The sequence below is a fragment of the Parasteatoda tepidariorum genome, chromosome 5 (genome assembly GCF_982258835.1).
Source record: "Parasteatoda tepidariorum strain Cologne lab strain chromosome 5, Ptep-v5.0, whole genome shotgun sequence".
Lineage (NCBI taxonomy): Eukaryota > Metazoa > Arthropoda > Arachnida > Araneae > Theridiidae > Parasteatoda > Parasteatoda tepidariorum.
Genome location: NC_141759.1, coordinates 80,078,062 through 80,092,010, shown reverse-complemented (window position 1 = coordinate 80,092,010; position 13,949 = coordinate 80,078,062).

The window sequence follows — 13,949 nt, the reverse complement described above, 5'->3', positions numbered from 1 at the left end:
ATATGTAAAAATTAGCTGTTTAAACAATAAATCGTGTAGAAAAATATTGTGGGTTGATTGAATAGGTAAGTCTTGTCTAAAACAATACGAAATTCACTTTACGTGGGGATCTATTTCCCTATTTTTTGTTTGGAATTTTGGATTTTAAAGAAAAATTAGAAAAATAAACTCTATTTCGATTGCACTATTTTTTTAAATCAAAATATGATCTATTATAATTTATTTTGATATTGTTGGTTTGTATACAGTGATGACAGTTTTATAAATTCATTTTATTTTCTACATTTCATTTCAATAAGTTCATTCATTCAATATCCCATTTCGATATCCCATTCATTTTAATTCCTTTTGTGAAGCAGCATTGTTCTTTCTAGATGCATGGTTAAATATTTTTTCCATTGCAGCTTTCATTCTGTTTCCCTTTCCTTTTGAAGGATGGAAAGTTTATCACGCTTGTGCTACGTTTTTTTTCCGTTCATATACTAGAAAAATAATTATTAAATGGAAAGCAAATTCTAACATTATGCAGAATAGCTAGACATGTTGCGTTTTGTTCGTTTTTAATAAGTTCATAAAAAGTACTAGAAAATGGTAAGATTGGTATAATGGTAAGCAAATGATTAGGTAGGTAACGGAGTGGTAAAAGGGTAGTTCTTGGTTATTAAAAGATTCTAAAATTTGCATAGTGGTAAGGAAACGATTCAAGCTTTGCACGTCATCCAGAACTGACCACCATTTAAAATGTAAGCACTTTAACTAATGGGATAGTAGTTAAAATTTTGATTGACTTAACTTTTTTTCTGTGTTATAAGAAATCATGAATTATTTTGGATAAAAAACTTTTTTTTTTAAATTCTAAAAGACATGTAGAATGTTTAAAATTGTGAGAAATAATTAAGGAAGTTAAAATTGGTACAATTTCTGACACTGTTTATACTGTCAAACTCTTGCTAAAGCTCGCCAATATTGGTATCGAGAGAACTTGTTTAGATTTTTCCATGGTTTTCTCTGCCAGCTTATATGCAGGGTCAGGTACGGTAGAGGCTTCTCGAAATACGGTGCGATAGAAACTGAATTACCACAGGGTTCAGTACCCATTTGCACCCTCCCCAACATCTACATCCTACAGTATGCTTCCGAAAAAACTTTCACAAAACTCACAAATCATTCCCTCTCTTTGTCGGTTTACTCAAATCAGAAAAATACAAAACTGACAGAGCCCGGAGGCACAGATTCCTACTCTAGGGTTGATAAAAAGAAGGACTATTAGAAAACAATTTTTGCTTGTTGCAAATTTTCTTTACAAATTAAATTATCATTGTAAGCATATGCCAGTGTTTTACGATATTGAATAAATTAAGTTTGAAATGAATATTAAGAAATTATATTTAAGGATCAAAGAACATCTTAAGCATTTATGATAATTAAGACATAACAAATAAAACGTCATGTCATAATCTGCTGAATATGTAAGAGCACTAAATCAATAAGTCTGATTAAAATGCAGTGAAGTAAAAATCCGAAAAAAAATTCTTAAAGTTCATTAAAATACTAGATGAAGAACAACAGCGGGAAAAAGTTCAGATCTTGTGTGACCTCATCTTATGCCAATACTTAAAGACTATACGGATTCGGAAACATATGTCACAATTATGCAACTATCTATAGAAACTATCGTTCAGGAAAGAAATATTTAGTAAAGCACTGTGTTCGGTAATTGTATTTAACGATTACTTATTACATAAAGATTTTCTATAAAAAGGGAATAAAAATAGTGCTACTTTTGTCTGCGCAAATTTTATATAAATTGCAAATGGATTTTACACATTTAAATACTAACAATTTTCATAAATCACATACAACTTCAATTTACAAGTTGCAGAAACATTTTGAAAATACAGATAGCCATATGAACATTTTACAAATATTACCATTTTGTTACAATTTTGTCTAATATTTTACATGTAATTTACAAATTTTAATGTTTAAAATACAAACAGCATAAAGCTTTAATTTTATTTTTTTAGAACTTAATATTTACATTACCATGGATTAAAAAGCAGTGATTGCATACAAAATTGGGGAGAAAAATTGTTTTTTTTTTTAAATTGCAAACTGCAAAATTTTATTATATTTCTTTATTTTATTAATTTTTAGCTTGGGAGTTTCTATATCAGTATTTGAAATTATGTAATGTTTTTTTTAGTGTAAATAACAGCAATTTCATTTAATTGTTTTAAATTATTTTTTTCACAAAAACTTTGTAATTAAGATTCTACCTTTAGACAAACACTATTATATTGACTTTTTAATTGCTGTTCAAGTTTTGCTATATTCTAGAATAAAAAAACTTCCGATAAATTTAGAAAAAACTCTAAAGGGAATAATTAGGCTGGTCAATTTCTATAATTTCGTTTCAAGTTACTGTACTCAGACGAGCATAACTTAATCAGTGGGCTTCAGAGTACGAGCTAAAGTCGCTGCAATAAATAGAATTAAGTTAAATATCAAAGAAAGAGTACAAGCAGTTCCATAATTTAGTCAAAAAATATTGCAGACAGTAATATTTTTACATAATACGAGGACACTTGTCCATTGAAGCGCGCATGAGTTCGTTAAGACATATCTTTGACAGAATTTTTTTACAAAACTATGAGCTGAGAACTTTAATTTTTAAAAAAGTTTCATAATTTTTGACCAAAAATCTTTCATTATTCAAAAAGTATTCCTTTTAACACTAAAACATTATCACAGCATGCAACTTATATAGTCTCAAATACCCTACATTCTCCCTTTAATCAATCATGTCAGTCACATGTTCGTCAGAGTTCTAGTAGTTAGGAGTCATGATTATGAAAGAAAAGTAGAAAAGATTCATTAAAAAGATTTTAATTAAAATAATTTAAAATGAATTATTATATCATAAATCTTTTAATCAAAAACGCATAGTTTGTTTGAATTTAATCCTACAATTATATTACATTTTAATAATTAAATTAGTACAATAACTTTAATATTTAATAACTTATTAGATTTTTAGTAACTAATTACTTCCTATAATTAAATTACTAAAATAAAAGAAGACATTTGGGGAAATTTGTTTTTGTAATTTTAAAATTTTGTTCTGTTAATTTAAAAATTTTTAGGGATATGGAAGGTCACGTATATGAAGCCAGAATTGTAAAATTCATCGTGGTTAATCCAATATATAGTTGGAATATAAATTTTTGTTGTTGCCAATTTTGTAATTTTTCTCATTTTAATTTTTCTAAAGTAACTTTCCCCTAGGTTTCAATTATGTAAGTTTAGTTTTACCAATTTATATTATGGTCTAGTTGCCTGTATCTTAGGGTGATTTTCATTAATATGGGGAAAATTGTTTTTTACCGAACACACACATCACCCTTAAAAAATGCCATTTGCTTTTTGCTCAGCTTTGTAAAAAATATTTTTTAGTGGTAACACTATTTAGTTTTTGCTTATTGTCTTTCATTTTAAGTAATTTTTCTGCTTAGACCTATCAAAAATTCAAAGTATCATATCATATGCAACTTCATACAATTAGCAAAGAAAGTACCACGTGCGAAATCGCCAAATTTTGAAGTAAAACATTAGTACAATTAAATTATTTCTTTTGTAAATTAATAAAAATTTCCAAATATAAACCTGTTTAAAATTACTTTTTAATTTTTATATGCAAATAACATTGGAAAAAAGTAGAAGGACATTGGTTTTTCTTACCTAATTATTGAAAATTTTGCATTTTTGCATTTTGTGATAATTTTTGTCTATGCAACTTTCGAGAAAGGGCTATTAACGTTAATGTCTTCTTGTTTCGGCTGAATGGCGACTATCTTTTTACTATGTAATATCGGAAAAAAAGTTCATCGGAAGGGCAAAAATTAAATTTAAAAGCTTTATCTTGATTGTTTGAAGAAAGAAAAACGACTTATAAATGCAGCCCATACTTCTCGAACTAGTAATTCAAAATAAACCATGTTCCGTTGTAAACCCAGCAGCAAAAAAGAAGGACAGATCAGCTCTTTTGACTACTATATGAACACACCTGGAAGAAATTAAGTGATTTCATTAGGTGCGATAAAATTCTGTTTGTTTAAGAGTATTAAGTGAAAGTAGTTAATAAGCGGTTTTTCTCATAGTTAATAGTTTGAATACTTTCTTATTTATGGTTATTTGATTGTTTGTTTGAATATGGTAAAATAACAACTGAATAAATTCTGATTTAACCATTTTTTCCAAGAAATTTCCTACATTTTAAGGACGGATGGTATAACAAGTATTCTATAGTATATTGAGGACTGAATCAACTATAAAAGAGCAAAATTCATACAACAAACTAGCAGCAAGCTAGAGAAGGAAGTTAAGTTTGGAATTGGAGGAGTCAGAGCAAAGATTACATTGCACAGTGAGCCAGCATCTAAGGTTTCGTGGCCAAAATTAGTATTTCGATAAAATTTGTTTCTAAATTTGGTGGTTTTTAATTAGGATTTTCATGTGCAGGTAAATTGAATTCATAGCTGAAATTTTGAAATACACTAAAAATATCAACAAAAAAAATAATATGGCGAGCAAAAAAAAAATATATATATGCATAGTACGATTAAATAATTAAATATAGCAATGAAAATATAATAACTTTCGTAATTTTATGTTAAAAATGAAAAGCAAATTATATTGTCTAAGTAATATTACATAATAACGCGAATTAATAACAAAATAACGCGAAAACATGAAGAAAAAAAACATAATTTCTGTTTTTTGGTATATTTAGTCAACCTTTGCAATATGGGCAAAATGTTTAGCTCCTCGTGGTACTTTTTGGAGATGAGTTTCGAAAGTGATTCAAACATTGTAAAATATCAAATGATAAGATATAAACTATAAGTTTGTCAAGAGTATTAACTAATCCAACAAATTGAAAAATTGTACTATAATTTCACACTATACATATAATTACATATAATATAAATACACATAATTCACACTATATAATTACAGACTCTGATAAAAATGTAACAGAAAGGTGAAATTCCTATATATATTTCTGAAATATAAATTTAAAAGTTAAATTAAAAAAAAAATTAACATATTTTTCACTACATTGTACTCTCGTCGGTCCAAAAAGTAAATTATAATGTTTGGAACGATTATGAATACTTAATTTGGGCGATATTAAAGCTGCCTAAACATATGTAAGTTGAAATTTAATTTTTGACTTTTGGCCAAAGATCATGGTCTTCTGGCCCACTGTACATTGGGGAGAAAGCATTTTTGCATTTATGAAAATACTTAATAATACTTAATTTGTTGCATTTATAAAAATACTTAATCTTGCGCAATTCGGATGTGGTGATTTCAAACACTCTTAACGTGAGTAAGCAAAATTAAAATTACATATGAACATAAGTCCAGATAATTCGTAGTACGTGGCTAGGGGCGCTTCCCCAATTATGATCTTCTTAGAAGCACGAGGAAACATTTAATAATAGAGAGGCGTCCTCAGCCGCGTTTGTCTTATAGTTATTTGATGGGGGTGTCCACTATATATGATGGAATTAAATTCATTGCGTTTGTGTGAAGATTTTGACCGAAGTAGAAATGATTTTGATATACTAAAATTAACCTTTAAACAGGTATGAATTATTTTAATTTTATAGTAAGGAAAATTGTATTTTAATTCTTAAATATCTGAGAATTTACGAACTTATTTTATAATGTATAATTTCTACCCGCTACCGCTCAGTTAAGCCTAATTCAAATTCGCCTTAACATTCTCTCTGTGCTACGTGGATGCTTGATTTACAAATTTTTATTTTAAGAATTAGTTTTTTTGCATGTATTTTGAATTAATAATTTTTAGTTTATATTGTATTGTAAAAATCAGTGAATTAATAAACTGATTTTATAATGCATAATTCCAATCTACTTGAAAATTGAAGTCAAGGAGCTTTGCTATTTCCCATAAAAAAAATCTGGAAATATTTTGGACAAAAACATATTTTAAATTTATTAATGACCAAAAAGCAAAAAACAACTTATAATTTTTTTTGCATTGAAAAGTGTAGTATTTAACATTCATTACATGAAAATATTAAGGTCTATTAACTTTGTTATTATCATAAAAATATTGAAATGTTTTCTTCATTAACCTATTTTTATTTTATTTTTATTTTATTAATGATCCAAAAGCAAACAAAAACCATTTTCGATTTTTTTCCGTGTTGAATGAATAATATTTAGAATACATTATTTAAAAAAAATTAGGGTGAGAAACTTTATTATTGCACCAAAAAGAAATATTAATTATTGGCCGAAAAACCTCTTCTTATATTATTAATGACCAAAAAACTCCTCTTGTATTTTTTCGTATTGCAAAGTATAATAATTAACATACATCAAGTGAAAAAATTGAGAACTAGGAACTTTGTTAACGTGCCAAATAATCAACATTAGACAAACATATAAAGCAATAAAAAATTGAGTTCAAGAATCTTTGTTTTTGTTGCTTTCATATGAAATCAGCCTATATTCACAAAATGCGAATCTATCAAACCTCGATCCAACGATACTTTTTAAAAGAAACTCAAAATTATACGGGGATTTTCTACAAATATTATTTTGACTCATAATACAAAATTGAATAACAAATGATTATACCTTACAATAAACGTTTATACACCAAAATATGATTCCATAAGGAAAGAATACAGGCGAAAGAGAGGATATTTTTATGGGGATGATCCCCAACTACGTCGGTGTCATTTTGAATAAATCTTGTTTAATAGTATAAAATGAAATTTGTGAAAAACCGCTTAGACTCTCTTTTAAAAATTTCGAAAACTACTTAGGAAATCGCTTTAAGCACTATAAATTTTCAAGATCCTCAAATCGGACTTTTCTTATTATTTGCCAAATACGATTTTTATACAAAACTAAGAAGAAAAAAAAATTCAAATTTTTTCCGCGCATGTGCAGTAAAAATTACTACTTGAATTTCGCATATCTTGCACAGTTTTAAACGAATTTTTCTCAAAATTAAAGCAGTAATTTAGCAATTAATTTGAAATTGCTCTGAAAATTTTGTCTCAATTTATTGAATATTTTTCAAGGTATAGCCAAGAAGCGCAAAACCAAAAATTTGTTTCTTATAAAAATGCTAATAAGTATTTAAGCGAGAGTTACAAAATTTTGTGCATTTATTGCATATAATAAAGATAATTTTTACAAGTTACAAATTTATTGCTACAGTTTTTCGAATGGAGTGCTCAAAAATATTATTTTCCATTTGTAATTTATTGTCGTTTCCCCAAACCTCCCAATAGCTTAAGACTTTTTGGAAATGTATGAGAAATCGCATAAGCCAAACACTTTTAAACTTATAAAATAATTACCTAAATACTTTTTGAGAAATATAAAAAAAAAATGTGTAAGCAGAGAAGTGTTTCCATTATTTTGTCCAACAGCAGTATATAAGTTTTAAACTAGTAACGGAACTTAAATTTTGTTTCTGCGAAATCGTTGTGCCCAGTCTAAACATTTCGTTAAAAATAAATAAAACAAATTTTAAGACTTCATATCACATAATAGTAACATTTCGTATTACATATAAATAATGATAAAGTTCTTTTGTTAAATTACACATGGGCCATAATAAATTTTACTACACATAAGCAATAAATAAAAAAAATTGAAATGCTTTAAAAGAAGGATTCTGAAAAATTCCTGGAAGTTTTTAATATATTTGTGGTTGGGGGGGGGGGCATCGTCTCTATGTCCCTCAACTCTACGCCTAAGATCATAAAGGTATTGTTGCGGACTTGCTATTATTTAACAACAATCTAAACACATTAAATTTTTTTGAAGTTCTTTTTAAAAAAGTGTAACAATAGAAGAATCAATTGTTAATAATTATAACAAAGAATTTTTTCGCTACAAAAATACCTTCTTAATTTCCAAACTTATCTGACAAATAATCTCCTTGTTCCGAATTGCTTAAACTTGCTTAAAAAATCCCAAATATGAAAAACTTCTTCAGAATTATCTGGTCTAAATTGTAAGTAATAATTCATTTATTTTGAAGGCCGTCACTTTAATATTTTTTCACTTATTACTTGTTGCTTAATGACACCATTGAAGTTGTCAAGACTGTTATATATCACAAAGCCAATTAGTTTTATTGAAACTTTAGTGAGTTCATTCTGAAATGAACTGAGTGAGAAATCACATTTTGTTTAATTTTAAAGAGCACATAAATTTCAATATTTATTAAAATGTCACGAAGGATGTGGAACATTAGAACATTACCGGTAGGGCTATCGAGAAACTAAATACATACATCGAGTTTAAACAAGAGTTTCAATAAATACGCTATTGCTCTGAGTGAGCTATTCACTGTAAATTTTCCGAAATTCAAACATAAGCTGAACATAGTGAGACAATGTGAACAGAATTGAAAAAAAAAATTATCTGGTCTTACTGCTTCCAGAGCAAAAATTCTGACTTTATATCATCAAGAATCGGGTTAAGTAAACATACATAAGCAGCATTGAAAAATTAAAAGGAAAAACAATTAAATTAAATGAAACTTAACTGAAGATTTATGTGCAGAAATTTAGTGTAGTATTGACATTCATGTGCAATACAGACAAAGTACATGTAAGATATATTTTTTAAAATATAAAACTTTTCAGATTACAACAGAAAAAACATCTTAAAACTCCTCACGTTTTGTTTGAAAATGAGAAATACTGCAAAGAACCTATTGAAGCTAAATCATTCTGCAATAGCATCAACAACGAACCACAGCCTACACCATCCCAAGATTTCGAACTGTTCCTGCCAACTACCACAGAAGAAAGCCTCATACCCCTGGAATGGAATGAAATAAGAGAACGATTCTTTGCATTAAGTCCCGCCATGAAAGAGAAAATTTTAAAACAGGAAAATCTACACCAAAGCATAGAAAATGTTAACATTCAAATTGACGAAATCTCCATTGATTCAAAATCAGACGAAATCTACAGCAGTTCCTCAATTTTACCAACCTGTACGTTTGAAGAGGAAAGTGTTGAAGAAAAAATTATCGCATCAAACAAAATAACCAGCAGTTCTTCTCTTTTACCACCCTGTCGAGAATACGGAGAGGAAAGTGCAGACTTTAAAATTGTAACATTGAACGAAATCCTCTGCAGTTCCTCCCATTTAATATCCGACCGAATATCAGAAGAGGAAAGTGCTGACAGTAAAACATCAAAAGAAATTTTCAGCAGATCTCCTGACTATCTAATCTACCACGAATCAGCGGTGGAAAGTGCTGGATTTCGAAATGGAACATCTAAAATAGTTGAAAATATACAGATGCGATATACATAGATTTTGGATCAACTGAAAACCTTGATTTTTATTTTGAAATGATAGCAAAAGCAAGACAGGTCGATGCAGAAATAGAAAAAAGAAAAAAAAGAAAACCGATCAAATCCACCCATTCTGTCTGTTCCAGTCGATGAAACAAACATTTTGCAAGATATAAAGGAAATCAAAAAAGAAAAAAAGAAATATCTGAGACAAAAGTTGACATCTTTAACAAAATATTTTCGATTCAAGACCAAACAAAATTAATGATTGAAAACAACTGTCATACTTTTTTTTCTGATCTTGATTAAATTTATGTGTTTAAAATCTATGAGTGCCCAAGAAGCAAGGTGTGAACCAATCATTGAGCTGAAAACTGTGTGGCTAAAAAAGTGTTAGAAGAACAGCGTAAAAGAAGAAAGCTATTTGAAGAGAGCGAAGAGAAGTTGAAAGAAAGGAATGATAAAAGAGAAAAGAGTTGAAAGAACGTAGACATCTGAATATAATTGAGTGTTTAAATGATGGAAAATCTGAAGAGAATGAGTATGGAAGAAAGATAATAACGAAGTAAATGAAAGATTTGAAGAGAATTGAAGTAGAAGAAGAGAAAGAAGTGGACGAAGACGAAGAAGAAAGAAGAAAAAGAAGATGAAGACAAGGACGAAGAAGAAGAAGAGAGGGAGAGTAGAAAATGAAGAGAAATAAAGAACGTAATTTGTCAGGCATATTTCTTTTTTATCGAAACTTAACTGCAAATTCTATGACAACATTAAAAATTCAAAATTTATTTTACAGGTAATTATTACCTAGATTTTTAATTGTACCAGGTAGTATTGTACCTGACTTTTAATGGATTCAAATAGCAGTATTTCATGAGAGCAACAGATTTAGGTATAAGTTTACCTATGTTTTAAGGTATTTAATTACCTTATAAAAGCAAGTTTATTTTAAAATAGAAAAAAAAAATATTCGAAAACGTCTGATGAATTTTTAGTTCAACTTAAAGAACAACTTCCTTGCTTTGAGAAAGAAACAGCTGAAAGAGATAATGGAGACTGGTGCAGTTGGAAGAAATAACTTAAATGAAATTATTAAGACTGGAGCATATTGAAGAAACATCATGAATAAATAAATAAGTCTCCCAGATTGAAGAAACATCCGGAATAGATCAATATGACTCCTTCAGAGAGCGGAAACATAAGGAATGGAAAAATAAGACTCTCTCAGATCGAGAAAACATCAAGAATAGAGAAAATAAAAGTCGTTGAGAATGGAGAAACATCAGGAAGTATGTAAGATTTGCTGAGGTTGAATAACATCCGGAATAGAGAAAAATCAGACTCGTGCAGAAGGAAGAAACATCAGGAATAGAAAAAAGTAAGACTCCTAGAGATTAAAGAAACATCAGGAATAGGAAAAGTAAGACTGCTTGAGATTAAAGAAACATCAGGAATGTATAAAAGAAGACTAGTTCAGAATGAATAAAACATCAGGAATAGCTAAGACTCGCTCAAAATGAAGAAGCATCTGGAATATATAATAAAGAGTGGTACAGTTTGAAGAAATATCAAGAAGTAATGGTATAGATTGACGACGTTGTGAAAGATATCGAATGTTTTGAGGTTGGTCGCAATTGCGAAGAAAAGTGTCAACGAGGTGTAGTTAAGAGAGAAACTATGTTTAGTGCACTCATATAACCTATCAAAAAAAAATTATATAATGAAGAAACTACAAAAAAAGTACAAATGAATAATGGTCCTTTGTGCGGAAAATTGTCCCGTGTCTCGTAAGAAAAAAAACAAATAACAGATAAAAGGAAAGAAAAAGAAGTCTAAAAAAACCAAGGAATTCTAAAAAAAGAAGAAGAATAAACTTGAAATTCAGATTAGATCAGATTTAGATTACTCCATAAGCTACAACAAATTACTTCATATATTTATGTTAGATGAGATTTTTCTGCTCAATTTTGTTACTTAAACTTTTTGGCATAAATAAACAACTTCAAAATTCTTTGTTACTAATTTTATTTTATCAATGTTTTAGTTATTGTCTCATGCAACACATATGGATTTATTTCAGGAACTCAAAAAATTATTAATATTAATGCCGCATAGTGATCTGAATGGAAAGAAAGCTGGTAAGAAATTACAGCGTTTTGATTAAGCTGTATATTTAATAATTCTTAGGATTTAGGAGGGTTACTAATTATGAATAAGAAGTCGGAATTGCTAAGTTCGTGTGGTAAATCCAACATGTAGTTGTATTATTATGTTTGTTTTTCAATTTTATTTGTTATGTCATTATTTGTTTTGCCTAAGTAATTTTCGCCTAAAGTTGTAATTATGTATGTTTTGTGTTACCATTTTATATTATATATCTAGTTGCCTGTAAGTACACATTTCAGGGTTATTATTAATACTTAATACCGATTTATCCATTAGACATCTCTGTCTAACTACAAGTCTGGTGCGGTTTTATTGACCCATGAGATCATTCTCGACCTCACTATGTCCCCTTACCCTATTTCCTTTATGTTTTTTCAATTACTTTTTTAATTCCTGAAAATACAATTCGACTTCTATCTGTAAGTACAGCCTTCGGCGGCAGATGCAAAAGTTGTGCAATCATCGTGGATCGGTTTTTATTAACGATAATTGTTTTTCATCGAATCTATCACGGATCTTCCTAATAAAGAGCCATTCGATAATAAACTAAAGTTTTGAAAGTTTTAACTCAATACAATAATATTAAAACCTTGCACCCGATTGTCAGCATTAGAGTGCAAAATGATTTTTCTTTCAAAATTACCACTTTTTGCTACAAAATCCAAACAGTTGTTTGTAGATTGTATTAATAAAAAAAGAGTGGGTAAAAATATTGTTCAAATTATAGAAGGTTCTATTTCAATAAATAGATAGTGGCAACAACAACAAATAAATCGGGATCGCATATTGATTACAAAGCTGTGATACTTAAAATTAATCAAATAACAACAGGTTTGCATATCGTTTAGAAATATAAAAAGTCTGAACATTTAATAAACTTTTTTAGAAATTTGTTCAAATGATAGTACGTTCTAGAACCTAATAAAAGGTTATGGTTTCGAGTATTTAATTAAAGAAACTGATTATGACAACTGATAAAATAATCGAATCTTCTCGGTTCGACTTTCTATAGAAACATAGTGAGTTCGAGTTTTGATCCAATAAATCACTGTTCAAATTTGATCAATTTGAACAGTGTGTTCGAAAACTGTTCAAATGCTAACGGGTAAAAAAATGTATATGTAGATTCGCCAACGAAGGTTCGCAAATCGAAAGAAACTGGATTTATGAGCTGATCAATCAATGAAAAGTTTAAGTATAGATTAATAGCATAGTGGATTCGAGCATTAATCAAAATAGAGTGAATGCGAAAACAGTACTACCAACATTACTGGTTCATATATCAATTGAAAAGTGGGTTCGAAAACTGTTCAAGTGCTCGCAGATTCAAGTAACAATAAAAAAAAGTATGTTCGAGTGTTAGACTAGCTAAAAGACTAGTTTTGAAAACTGATTAAATTATAGCAGGTTCAAGTAACGGTATTAAAATAGTGGGTTCACGCATTTGGTCAAAATTTGCTGGTCTTTGTCACTGATAGTGGGTTTGAGTACCGAGAAAAGGAAACTGAATTTGAGCATTCTAGGAAAAGGTTCGAAATTTTTTCAAACGCTAGCTGGCTCGAGAACCGATTGAAACATAATGAGAACGAGAGCTTATCCGAACGCGAATGGGTTCGAAAACTTTACCATTGATAGTTGGTTCGAATATTGGTCAGAAAAATATGTTTTTAGAAACTGATAAATTATCGACGATAGGATATTGATCAAAACGGAGCAGTTTCCTAAACTGTTGCTGTAAAATTGGGTCGCATACTGTTTAAAAAAATAGTGGATTCAAATACGGATCTAAGCAGACTTGTTTCAAAACTCATCGAACAATTGCAGACTTAATGTCTTGATCAAAAAAATATATAGGTTTGAAGCCTGTTTTGATAATAACGAGTTCGAATGTTGATTAAAAAACATTGGGTATGGAAACTTTTCATTACTAACACTGTAGCATGTGTGATTACCAAAGAAAGTCTATTTGGTTCGAAATTCTGAAAACTGATAAAATTATAACAAATATGAGTACAGATAAAATGGTAATCGAAAAAGATTAGGTTCGAAAACTGTTCTACGAATAACGGGTTCGAATATGGATTTAATAAAAAAAATGGGATCGAAAGCAGATTCGAGTGCCGATAGAAGATTGCGAATTTGTTAAGAGAGAGTAGTTTAGAAAAAGGGACCAAAAATATAAAAAAGTTCAAGTATCGAGAGAAAGGTTTTGAGTTCGAGTTTAGATCAAAAGAGAGGTATCTTGAGATCAGATGAAATTATAGCAGAATCGAATGACAAAGACAGATAGTGAACTCGATAAATGATAAAAATTTGAAAACCAACTTCTTTCTATTATGACTCGAAGCTTTTCTGCTTTGATAGCCGGTAGAGCACTTTACGGCAAAACAGTTTAATGAGGAATGATACCGA